Below are 13251 nucleotides of genomic sequence, written 5' to 3' on the forward strand. Positions count from 1 at the left end.
AATTAATCAAATTAAGGAGATTCCGCATTCGAAGGGGGGTAGACTACTCAAGAATCTTACTTTTCTTTTCTATCTGAAATTAGAATTGGATAATTAATTAAGAAAATCAATAAGAAAAAAAGAATCCGTCAATGAAATGTTAATTGGGATTTATTGAGAACTTGAGTAAAGAGTAAACCTTTTTTATTTTAGATTAGAATTTTTTTATCGAATTTGATAGAATTTGAAAATGAAAAACCTTTGTTTTTTTTATTTTGTATAAATACTTGAGCCGGATGAGAGGAAACCTTCATGTCCGATTTTGAAAGGGGGAGATCTTATTGGATTGGATCCTATCTAAATTTTTCGTTTGCTAGACCCGTAGTTAAAAAACCCACTTTCTTACGATTACGAGGTTCATTCGAATATGAAATCCAATCTTGGAAACACAGCATACCACTTTTTTTTACTACCCGAGGTTTTGATATATTTCGAAATCGAGAAATTTCAAGCGGAGCTGTTGCTATCCGAGAACAATTAGCCGATCTGGATTTGAGAATTATTATGGATTATTCGTTGATAGAATGGAAAGAATTAGGGAAAGAGGGATCCCCGGACAATGAAAACGAATGGGAAGATCGAAAAGTTGGAAGAAGAAAGAATTTTTTGGTTCGGCGTATAGAATTAGCTAAGCATTTTATACGAACAAATATAGAACCAGAATGGATGGTTTTATGTCTCTTACCAGTTCTTCCTCCCGAATTGAGACCGATTATTCAAATAGATGGGGGCAAATTAATGAGCTCAGATATTAATGAACTATATAGAAGAGTTATCTATCGGAATAATACTCTTATCGATCTATTAACAACAAGTAGATCTACTCCAGGAGAATTAGTAATATGTCAGGAGAAATTGGTACAAGCAGCCGTGGATACACTTCTTGATAATGGAATCCGCGGACAACCGATGAGGGACGGTCATAATAAGGTTTACAAATCTTTTTCTGATATAATCGAGGGTAAAGAGGGAAGATTTCGCGAGACCCTACTTGGGAAACGGGTTGATTATTCAGGTCGTTCTGTCATTATTGTAGGTCCATCACTTTCATTACATAGATGTGGATTGCCCGGCGAAATAGCAATAGAACTTTTCCAGACATTTCTAATTCGTGATCTAATTCGAAAACATTTTGCTTCCAACATAGGAATTGCTAAGAGTAAAATTCGGCAAAAAGAACCGATTGTATGGGAAATACTTCAAGAAGTTATGCAGGGACATCCCGTATTGCTAAATAGAGCACCTACTCTGCATAGATTAGGTATACAGGCATTCCAACCCATTTTAGTAGAGGGGCGTGCTATTTGTTTGCATCCATTAGTTTGTAAGGGATTCAATGCAGACTTTGATGGCGATCAAATGGCTGTTCATGTGCCTTTATCCTTAGAAGCTCAAGCAGAAGCACGTTTACTTATGTTTTCTCATACAAACCTCTTGTCTCCAGCTATCGCGGATCCAATTTCTGTACCAACTCAAGATATGCTTATTGGACTTTACATATTAACGAATGGGAATCGTCGGGGTATTTCTTCAAATAGGTATAATCCACGTAATTGCAGAAATTTGAAAAATGAAAGAATTCCCCAAAAAAACTATAAGTATACGAAAAAAAAAGAACCTTTTTTTTGGAATTCCTATGATGCAATTGGAGCTTATCAACAGAAAAGAATAACCTTCGATAGTCCTTTGTGGCTCCGGTGGCGACTAGATCTACGCATTATTTCGTCAAGAGAAGTTCCTATCGAAGTTCACTATGAATCTTTAGGCACCTATCATGAAATTTATGGGCATTATCTAGTAGTAAGAAGTACAAAAAAACAAATTCGTTCTATTTACATTCGAACCAACGTAGGTCATATTTCTTTTTATCGAGAAATCGAAGAAGCTGTACAAGGTTTTTGCCGAGCCTATTCATATGGTATCTAATCATATAGATGGTTGTATCTAAGATAAACAAATTTATGATACTGGTGTAAATTCAAATCTTCATGATTTAACATTTAACAAGGATCTTAGTTTTTTAATTTCTCAATTTCTACACAAATTAAGATAAAGAAAAGGCAGTTTTTCAATCATTGACTCAAATCCATTGTTGAACTGAATGAATCCCACTGAGTGGAATAGGGAGGTACTTATGGCAGAACGGACCAATCTAATGTTTCACAATAAAGTGATAGGTGGAACTGCCATTAAACGACTTATTAGCAGATTAATAGATCACTTCGGAATGGCATATACATCACATATCCTGGATCAAGTCAAGACTCTGGGATTCCGCCAAGCTACGGCTACATCCATTTCATTAGGAATTGATGACCTTTTAACAATACCTTCGAAAGGATGGCTAGTCCGAGATGCTGAACACCAAAATTTGATTTTGGAAAAACAGCATCATTATGGAAATGTACATGCAGTAGAAAAATTACGCCAATCCATTGAGATATGGTATGCTACAAGTGAATATTTTCGACAAGAAATGAATCCTAATTTTAGAATGACCGATCCTTTTAATCCAGTCCATATAATGTCCTTTTCGGGAGCTAGAGGAAATGCATCTCAAGTACACCAATTAGTAGGTATGAGAGGATTAATGTCGGATCCACAAGGACAAATGATTGATTTACCTATTCAAAGCAATTTACGCGAAGGGCTATCTTTAACAGAATATATAATTTCTTGCTACGGAGCTCGTAAAGGGGTTGTAGATACTGCTGTACGAACATCAGATGCTGGATATCTTACACGTAGACTTGTTGAAGTGGTTCAACATATTGTTATACGTCGAACAGATTGTGGTACCATTCGAGGAATTTCAGTAAATACCCAGAATGAAACGATGCCGGAAAGTAGTTGGACACAAACATTAATTGGTCGTGTATTAGCAGACGATATATACAGAGGTTCACGATGCATTGCCATTAGAAATCAAGATATTGGAATTGGACTTTTCAATCGATTGAAAACCTTTCAAACACAACCAATATCTATACGAACTCCTTTTACCTGTAGGAATACATCTTGGATCTGTCGATTGTGTTATGGTCAAAGTCCTACTCAAGGTCACTTGGTGGAATTAGGAGAAGCTGTAGGTATTATTGCGGGCCAATCCATTGGAGAACCGGGCACTCAATTAACATTAAGAACTTTTCATACTGGCGGAGTATTCACAGGGGGGACTGCCGAACAGGTGCGAGCACCTTATAATGGAAAAATTAAATTCAATGAGGATTTGGTTCATCCTACACGTACACGTCACGGGCATCCTGCTTTTCTATGTTATATAGACTTGTATGTTAGTATTGAAAATGGTGACATTATACATAATGTGACTATTCCACCAAAAAGTTTTCTATTAGTTCAAAATAATCAATATGTAAAATCAGAACAAGTGATTGCCGAGATTCTCGCAGGAACATATACTTTTAATTTAAAAGAAAAAGTTCGAAAACATGTTTATTCTGACTTAGAAGGAGAAATGCATTGGAGTACGGATGTGTATCATGCATCAGAATTTAAATATAGTAATGTCCATATCTTACCAAAAACAAGTCATTTATGGATTTTATCAGGAAAATCAGACAGATCCGCTTCAGTCTCTTTTTCAACCCGAAAAGATCAAGATCAATTGAACATTCATTATCTTTCTACAGGAGAAAGAGATATTTGTAACCATTTAGCAAGTAATAATAAAGTAAGACATAATTTGTTTCGTTTCACTCCTTCTGAAAAAAAAGAAAGAAGGATTTCAGATTATTCAAAAAATAATCAAATCCTATGTAAAGATCATTGTCATTTTACACATCCTGCTATTTTTCACGATACTACGGATTTATTAGCAAAGAGGCGGAGAAATCGATTCATTATTCCATTTCAATTCCAATCGATTCAAGAACGAGACAAAGCACTAATGTTAGATTCCAGTATCTCGATTGAAATACCAATCCATGGTATTTTTCGTAGAAATAGTATTTTTGCTTATTTCGATGATCCTCAATACCGAACACAGAGCTCGGGTATTACTAAATATAGGACTATTGATATAAATTACATTTTTAAAAAAGAGGATTTTTTAATCGAGTATCCAGGAATTCAAGAATTTAAGACAAAATACCAAATTAAAGTAGATCAATTTTTTTTCATTCCCGAAGAAGTGTATATTTTACCAGAATTTTCTTCCATAATGGTACGGAACAATAGTATTATTGAAGTAGATACACCAATCACTGTAAATATAAGAAGTCAAGTAAGCGGGTTGGTTCGATTGGAGAAGAAAAAAAAAAAGATTCAATTAAAAATATTTTCCGGGAATATCTATTTTCCCGGAGAAATGGATAAGATATCCCGGCACAGTGCCATGTTGATACCACCGAGAACGGTAAAAAAAAATTCAAAAGGATCAAAAAAAAAAATGAAAAATTGGATCTATGCTCAATGGATCACAATTATGAAAAAAAAGTATTTTGTTTTGGTTCGACCGGTCATTTTATATGAAATAGAAGATAGGATCAATTTAATCCAATTTTTTTCCCAAGATATGTTACAAGAAAGAGATAATTTGGAACTTCAAATTATTCATTATATTCTTTCTGGAAATGGAAAATCAATTCGGGGAATTTCTAATTCTAATACAAGTATTCAATTAGTTCGGACTTGTTTAGTCTTAAATTGGGATCAAGACAAAAAATTGTCTTCTATCGAAAAAGGGCATGCTTCTTTTGTTGAACTAAGTATAAAAGGTTTGGTTAGATATTTCTTAAAAATGGACTTAGGAAAATCCCATATTTCATATATAAGAAAAAGGAAAGATCCGCTCGGTTCAAGATTTATCTTGGATAATGAGTCGGACTGGACCAACATCAATCCATTTTTTTTTATAGATCCGAGGGAAAAAGTTCAACAATCACTTAGTCAAAATCATGGAACTATTCATATGTTGTTGAATAGAAATGAGAAATGCCGATCTTTAATAATTTTGTCATCATCGAATTGTTTTCAAATACGATCATTCCACGATGGAAAATATTACAATGGGATAAAAGAAGAAATAAATCCAATTCAAAGAGATCCTCTGATTCCAATTCAAAATTCGTTAGGTCCTTTAGGAATAGCCCTTCAAGTTGCCCATTTTTATTTTTACCTTTTAATTACTAATAATCAGATCTCGATAAATAAAAACGGGCAACTTGACAAATTAAAAGAAACTTTTCAAGTATTAAAATATTATTTAATAGACGAAAACGAGATCATTTATAAATCTGATCTATCTAGTAACATCCTTTTAAATCCATTCTATTTGAATTGGCATTTTTTCCATCATAATTATTGTGAAAAAAAAACGTTTCCCATAATAAGTCTTGGTCAATTTATTTGCGAAAATGTATGTATAGTTCAAACGAAAAATGAACCACACCTTAAATCGGGTCAAATTCTAACTGTTCAAATGGATTCTGTAGGAATAAGATCGGCTAACCCTTATTTGGCGACTCCTGGAACAACTGTTCATGGTCATTATGGAGAAATACTTTCTGAAGGAGATATATTAGTTACATTTATATATCAAAAATCGAGATCAGGTGATATAACACAAGGTCTTCCAAAAGTAGAACAGGTATTGGAAGTTCGTTCGATTGATTCAATATCCATAAACCTAGAAAAGAGAGTGGATACTTGGAATGGGCGTATAACAAGAATTCTTGGCATTCCTTGGGGATTCTTCATTAGTGCTGAGCTAACTATAGCGCAAAGTCGTATTTCTTTGGTTAATCAAATTCAAAAAGTTTATCGATCCCAGGGAGTTCACATTCATAATAGACATATAGAAATTATTGTGCGTCAAATAACATCAAAAGTATTGGTTTCAGAAGATGGAATGTCTAATGTTTTTTTGCCTGGCGAACTAATTGGATTGTTGCGGGCCGAACGAGCTGGGCGTTCCTTAGAAGAGTCGATCTGCTATCGAGTTCTATTATTGGGGATAACAAAAACATCTTTGAATACTCAAAGTTTCATATCTGAAGCAAGTTTTCAAGAAACTGCTAGAGTTTTATCAAAAGCCGCTCTCCGGGGTCGCATAGATTGGTTGAAAGGTCTGAAAGAGAACGTTGTTTTAGGGGGAATGATGCCAGTTGGTACTGGATTCAAAAGAATAATATACCGTTCAAAGCAAAGGCAATATAACAAGATTACCCCGGAAACAAAAAAAAGAATTTATGTGATACATCAAAATAATCTAGGATTTAAGAATTCCTAAAATAATGATTCTTAAGGTCGTATTCATCTCCGGTCACTTTATTTTGTATATATTTTGTATAATAAAAGAAACATAATAAATAAACGAATCATATTCAATGAAATAGAAAAAATGGCCCGATCTTTTTTTTATCAACGGCAAATTTTCAGTAGAAGAGAAGGTTCCTTCGGAACACTTATTTTTTTCTATTTCAGTATACTGGGTCTCTTTCTTTCATTTCAAAAAATTGATCTAATTTCTATTTGGAAATGAAAGAAAAGTGTGGGGATAATTATAAATGACAAAAAGATATTGGAACATAATTTTGGAAGAGATGATGGAAGCTGGTGTTCATTTTGGCCACGGTACTAGAAAATGGAATCCTAAAATGTCACCTTATATTTCTGCAAAGCGTAAGGGTATTCATATTACAAATCTTATTAGAACTGCTCGGTTTTTATCAGAATCTTGTGATTTAGTTTTTGATGCAGCAAGTGGGGGAAAACAATTCTTAATTGTTGGTACAAAAAAAAAAGCAGCTGATTCAGTAGCGCGGGCTGCAATAAGAGCTCGGTGTCATTATGTTAATAAAAAATGGCTCGGCGGTATGTTAACGAATTGGTATACTACAAAAACACGACTTCAAAAGTTCAGGGACTTGAGAATGCAACAAAAGACGGGGAGATTTCATAGTTTTCCAAAAAAAGATGCCGCTATATTGAAGAGACAATTAGCTCAATTGGAAACATATCTTGGCGGCATTAAATATATGAAGGGCTTACCAGATATTGTAATAATCGTCGATCAACAAGAAGAATATACGGCTCTTCGAGAATGTATAACTTTGGAAATTCCAACAATTTGTTTAATTGATACAAATAGTGACCCGGACCTCGCTGATATTTCAATTCCAGCTAATGATGATGCTATAGCCTCAATTCGATTAATTCTTAACAAATTAGTTTTTGCAATTTGTGAGGGTCGGTCTAGATATATACGAAATTCTTGATTAATAATAAGATAAAAAATTCTTGAATTTGCTTCGAGGGGTTCATAGATTTATGGAATCGCTTACTATACTAGTAAGAAATTGCACAAAAATGAAAATAGAAAACAAACAAAAATTTTATGTAATTAGTATCGGTATTCAAAATCAAAAATGAAAGTAGACAAATCAAAAGGGAAAGGAGATGTTTGAATAAAAATAATTCCCTTTTTTCAACTTCTTTTTTTAGAGGACAGGACAATATGAATGTTTTATTATGCTCTATCAACACATTAAAAAGATTATACGATATATCTGCTGTGGAAGTAGGTCAACATTTCTATTGGCAAATAGGGGGTTTCCTAGTACATGCCCAAGTACTTATTACTTCTTGGGTTGTAATTGCTATCTTATTGGTTTCAGCCATTCTAGTTATTCGAAATCTGCAAACCATTCCCACTTTCGGTCAGAATTTATTTGAATATGTTCTTGAATTCATTCGAGACGTGAGCAAAACTCAGATTGGAGAAGAATATGGTCCGTGGGTTCCTTTTATTGGAACTTTGTTTCTATTTATTTTTGTTTCTAATTGGTCAGGGGCTCTTTTACCTTGGAAAATCATCCAATTACCTCATGGGGAGTTAGCTGCACCCACAAATGATATAAATACTACCGTTGCATTAGCTTTACTTACATCAGTTGCATATTTCTATGCGGGTCTTTCAAAAAAAGGATTAGCTTATTTTAGTAAATACATCCAACCAACTCCAATCCTTTTACCGATTAACATATTAGAAGATTTCACAAAACCCTTATCCCTTAGTTTTCGACTTTTCGGAAATATATTAGCTGATGAATTAGTAGTTGTTGTTCTTGTTTCTTTAGTACCTTTAGTAGTTCCTATACCTGTCATGTTCCTTGGATTATTCACAAGCGGTATTCAAGCTCTCATTTTTGCTACTTTAGCTGCGGCTTATATAGGTGAATCCATTGAAGGCCATCATTGACTAGTTTTCTCAAAAATAGTCTTTTTTGTTTAGCTTGCCACACATATATTGTGGCTCAATAGAATCTACAAAATAAACATCTATCTATAGATATATAGATAGATATAGATAGATCTATTCGATTAGTATATATTAGTTTGGATATTCAAAAAAAATGAATAGCTAGAATTAGAATTCTGTATGATATTTACGTTTACAATGTGTGATAAAAAGATACTATATAGAATGTTAGTAGATTCTCGTTTGATTCACATTTAATTCAACAATTGATCAAAAGATAATTAAAAACATTTAGATCACCCAATTTCCTATATTTCTTTGAAACATTAATGAAATCGAATGAATTTATTTAGATTGATTGTATCCATATGGGATAAGAGAATAAGAAAAGAGGGAAGGGGAGCTTAAAAAAAAACATGATAAAAAAAATAGAAGTGAGGGGATCAGTCAAGGTTTTTTAGGTTTCAAAGAATGAATTTCAATTTCGATTGAATCTAAAACACAAAGAAAATTAGTTTACAGCATAGAAGAAACCTATGTATATGTGATATGATATTATAGATGAACTAGTTTTATATGAACTAACCATATATCTGAAATAACTAATCTTTTCTATATAAAAAAGGCCTCGCTATTACTGTCAATTTCTATAGGGATAGAAAAGCAAAGTCCTTGCGTTTCAGCTCTAAAGAAATTGTATAAAAAAACGAAGAGAATTCAAAGAATGATTCCAAAATTAAGGTAAGAGAAGAACAAAGATTATACAGATTCACCCCCAAAACTATGTAGTTCGAGACGAAAAAAGAAATCTCGAAGTAATTCGTTTAATAACTATTATTTTCAATTTTTAATTCTTATTTTTATTAATTACTTTAACTGAAAAAGTCTTGGTAATTGAAAAATGAAGTCAGAATTTATTAGTCGATTATATCATTAACTATTTCTTTCTTTTATATGTAGGTTACGAGGAAATTCTCATGAATCCAATTATTTCTGCCGCTTCTGTTATTGCTGCTGGATTGGCCGTAGGGCTTGCTTCTATTGGACCTGGGGTTGGTCAAGGCACTGCCGCAGGGCAAGCTGTAGAGGGATTGCACGACAACCAGAGGCAGAGGGAAAAATACGGGGGTACTTTATTACTTAGTCTGGCTTGTATGGAAGCTTTAACAATTTACGGGCTGGTTGTAGCATTAGCACTTTTATTTGCTAATCCTTTTGTTTAATCCTAAAAAGATAAAAATACATATGTTGACTTCCTTTTTCGAATTATATTAATAATTCACTCCTACAATTCTTTATCTGTTCGGATAAGAACACAGGAGAAGGACTAATTGAAAGGTATTCACATACTTATTCACCCTCTTTCTTCTTTTTGTTTAGTCCAATGAACCCCTCTTTTATTTTATTTCTTTTAAGATAATTTTTTGAAAGTGTTCAAACTAGATAGATTTTGCAATTGATAAAAGAACTGGTATCTAATTCTAAGAAGTATCATTCTTTTAGGGAATCTTCCAATTGATTGACCAATCCAAATTATATCAAATTCTATAATTATATATTCCAATTAGATTATTATATTATCTATCTAATAGGAATATTAGAAAGATAATTAGTCTATTCATAAGAGGAGATGAGATCATATGAAAAATATAACCGATTCTTTCCTTTGTTTGGGCTCCTGGCCATCCGCCGGAAGTTTCGTGTTTAATACCGATATTTTAGCAACAAATCCAATAAATCTTAGTGTAGTGTTAGGTCTACTGGTTTTTTTTGGAAAGGGAGTGTGTGCGAGTTGTTTATTTCAAAGAATAAATTGGATTTAACCAAACTGCACTTTTTAGTTTAGTTAGAATTAAGAAAATGTGCAGAATCCCGCGAATTACTTCTGAATTCATTTTCTTTTTTGAATAAATTAAGAAAAATCTTAAAGAACCATAGCATTTCGCGCTTTATTGGTAATCCACTTTGATTCTCTATTTACCAAAAATTTTTGGACTATTACCATGGTTAAAAAGAGTTTGAAGTCTATACGCAGTGTAGTACTCTTCTACCGCTATATTAATACAGAAAGGAAACGGTTTCAAAAAAATTATTCGATTTTTTTTCGATATAAAACACTCATGTCGATAAAAAAAATGGCTTGAATCCTATTTATGGCGAGAAATAAAAAACGGGGTGAATTTAAACCTCCCCTTTGTACGATGCGTAATCGATGGATGACCTATGTATAAATCAAAAGAAGTCTTTGGATTTGAATAAAAAACAACTTTGTTGACATATATTTGTTTCGGTCAAAAGAGTCCTCCGAATATTCTAGTCTTATATTGGTAATTGTTTTCACTTTGAATAGAGAAGAGAGGATAGGCTCATTACATAAAAAATTGGTAAATTTCCGATAAGTAATTGAGTGTGAGAGCCAAATGAATCGAAAGATTCATGTTTGGTTCGGAAGAGATCATAGACATTTTGAAATGGATGGAAAGAGAGTCTACTTTCATTACGTGATTTATTAGATAATCGAAAACAGAAAATCTGGAGAACTATTCGAAACTCAGAAGAATTACAGGGAAAACGCCATTGAACAGCTCGAAAAAGCCCAGGCCCGCTTAAGGAAAGTTGAAAACAGAAGCAGATCTGTTTCGGGTGAATGGCTATTCTGAGATCAAACGAGAAAATTGAATTTAATTAATTCAATTTATACGACTTTGGAACAATTAGAAAATTACAAAACGAAGCTATTGATTTTGAACAACAAAGAGTTATTAATCAAGTTCGACAGCGGGTTTTACAACAAGCCTTACAGGGAGCTCTAGGAACTCTAAATAGTTGCTTGAACAACGAGTTACATTTACGTACTGTTAGTGCTAATATTGGCATGTTTGGGATGATGAAATAAAAAAATAACTGATTAGGCTTTCTATTATACAATAGAGTATAGGCATCATTTTTTTCTTATAAAAAATAAATTTAAGATATTTTCATGGTAACCATTCGTGCAGATGAAATTAGTAAAATTATCCGTGAACGCATTGAGCAATATAATACAGAAGTAAAAATTGTAAATACTGGTACCGTACTTCAAGTAGGCGATGGTATTGCTCGTATTTATGGTCTTGATGAAGTAATGGCGGGTGAATTGGTGGAATTTGAAGAAGGTACTATAGGCATTGCTTTGAATTTGGAATCAAAAAATGTTGGTGTTGTATTAATGGGTGATGGTTTGCTGATACAAGAGGGAAGTTCAGTAAAAGCAACAGGAAGAATTGCTCAGATACCTGTAAGTGAAGCTTATTTGAGTCGTGTTATAAATGCCCTGGCTAAACCAATTGACGGTCGAGGAGAAATTTCAGCTCGGAATCTCGATTAATAGAATCTCCCGCTCCCGGTATTATTTCAAGACGTTCGGTATATGAGCCTCTCCAAACAGGGACTTATTGCTATTGATTCGATGGATCCCCATAGGGACGGGGCCAGCGAGAATTAATTATTGGAGATAGGACAAACAGGTTAAAACAGCAGTAGCCACAGATACAATTCTCAATCAACAGGGACAAAATGTAATATGTGTTTATGTAGCTGTTGGTCAAAAAGCATCTTCTGTGGCTCAAGTGGTGACTACCTTACAAGAAAGAGGAGCAATGGAATACACTATTGTAGTAGCTGAAACAGCGGATTCTCCAGCTACATTACAAACCTCGCGCCTTATACAGGAGCAGCTCTGGGCTGAATATTTATGTACCGTGAACGTCACACTTTAATCATTTATGACGATCTCTCCAAACAAGCACAGGCTTATCGGCAAATGTCTCTTCTATTACGAAGGACCACCAGGTCGCGAAGCTTATCCAGGGGATGTTTTTTATTTACATTCGCGTCTTTTGGAAAGAGCCGCTAAATTAAGTTCTCAGTTAGGCGAAGGAAGTATGACTGCTTTACCAATAGTTGAAACTCAATCGGGAGATGTTTCAGCTTATATTCCTACGAATGTAATTTCCATTACAGATGGCCAAATATTCTTATCGGCCGATCTATTCAATGCTGGAATAAGACCCGCTATTAATGTTGGTATTTCAGTTTCCAGAGTTGGATCGGCGGCTCAAATCAAAGCCATGAAACAAGTAGCTGGTAAATTAAAATTGGGAATTAGCACAATTCGCAGAATTAGAAGCTTTTGCACAATTCGCTTCTGATCTAGATAAAGCTACTCAAAATCAATTAGCAAGAGGTCAACGATTGCGCGAGTTGCTTAAACAATCCCAATCAGCTCCTCTTACTGTGGAAGAACAGATAGTAACTATTTATACCGGAACGAATGGTTATCTTGATTCATTAGAAATTGGACAGGTAAGGAAATTTCCTTGTTGAGTTACGTGCTTACTTAAAGACGAATAAACCTCAATTCAAAGAAATCATATCTTCTACCAAGACATTCACTGGGGAAGCAGAAGCCCTTTTAAAGGCGCTATTAAAGAACAGATGGAACTCTTTTTATTCCAGGAACAAGTAGAAAAAAATTGATGAATCATTAAATAATTTTGTAATTCAATTTTCAATTTTATAATTAGTATCTTTTAATATGTTTTTATTTCATTTGAATATTAATATATAATGAATTCGAATCAAAATGTAATAAATCAAAAAAAATAGAAGGACAAGGTTGAAATTAGATATGCAAACAACTTGCGTCCAATAGGATTTGAACCTATACCTAAGGTTTAGAAGACCTCTGTCCTATCCATTAGACAATGGACGCTTCTATTTTATATTTGATTCTGTAACCTTTTTAACTAAACCTTATTAAAAAGATTAAAGAATCAAACAAATATAAAGAATTCTAGAAATTATAAAAATAAAATAAATCAAATATTTAGAATAAAGAAAAAAAAAAAATAAAAAAGAAAAATCAATTGAATATAATTGAATATATATAACTAAAACTAAATTAAGAAATGAAAATGAAGAATTGACAAATTCTTTAAGAATTCTAGATT

The 13251-nt window shown here is 33.3% G+C and overlaps 1 non-coding gene across 1 annotated transcript; it reads right to left on the bottom strand.

Annotated features, from left to right (window-relative positions):
• Positions 1 to 12941: 12941 nt before the first annotated feature.
• Positions 12942 to 13013, bottom strand: TRNAR-UCU (transfer RNA arginine (anticodon UCU)). The gene has a single exon. It is a non-coding gene; the product is annotated as a tRNA-Arg (tRNA).
• Positions 13014 to 13251: the final 238 nt, after the last annotated feature.

The sequence above is a fragment of the Vigna unguiculata genome, unplaced genomic scaffold (assembly GCF_037176805.1).
Source record: "Vigna unguiculata cultivar grain cowpea cultivar isolate G323 ecotype 2 unplaced genomic scaffold, ASM3717680v1 ptg000213l, whole genome shotgun sequence".
Lineage (NCBI taxonomy): Eukaryota > Viridiplantae > Streptophyta > Magnoliopsida > Fabales > Fabaceae > Vigna > Vigna unguiculata.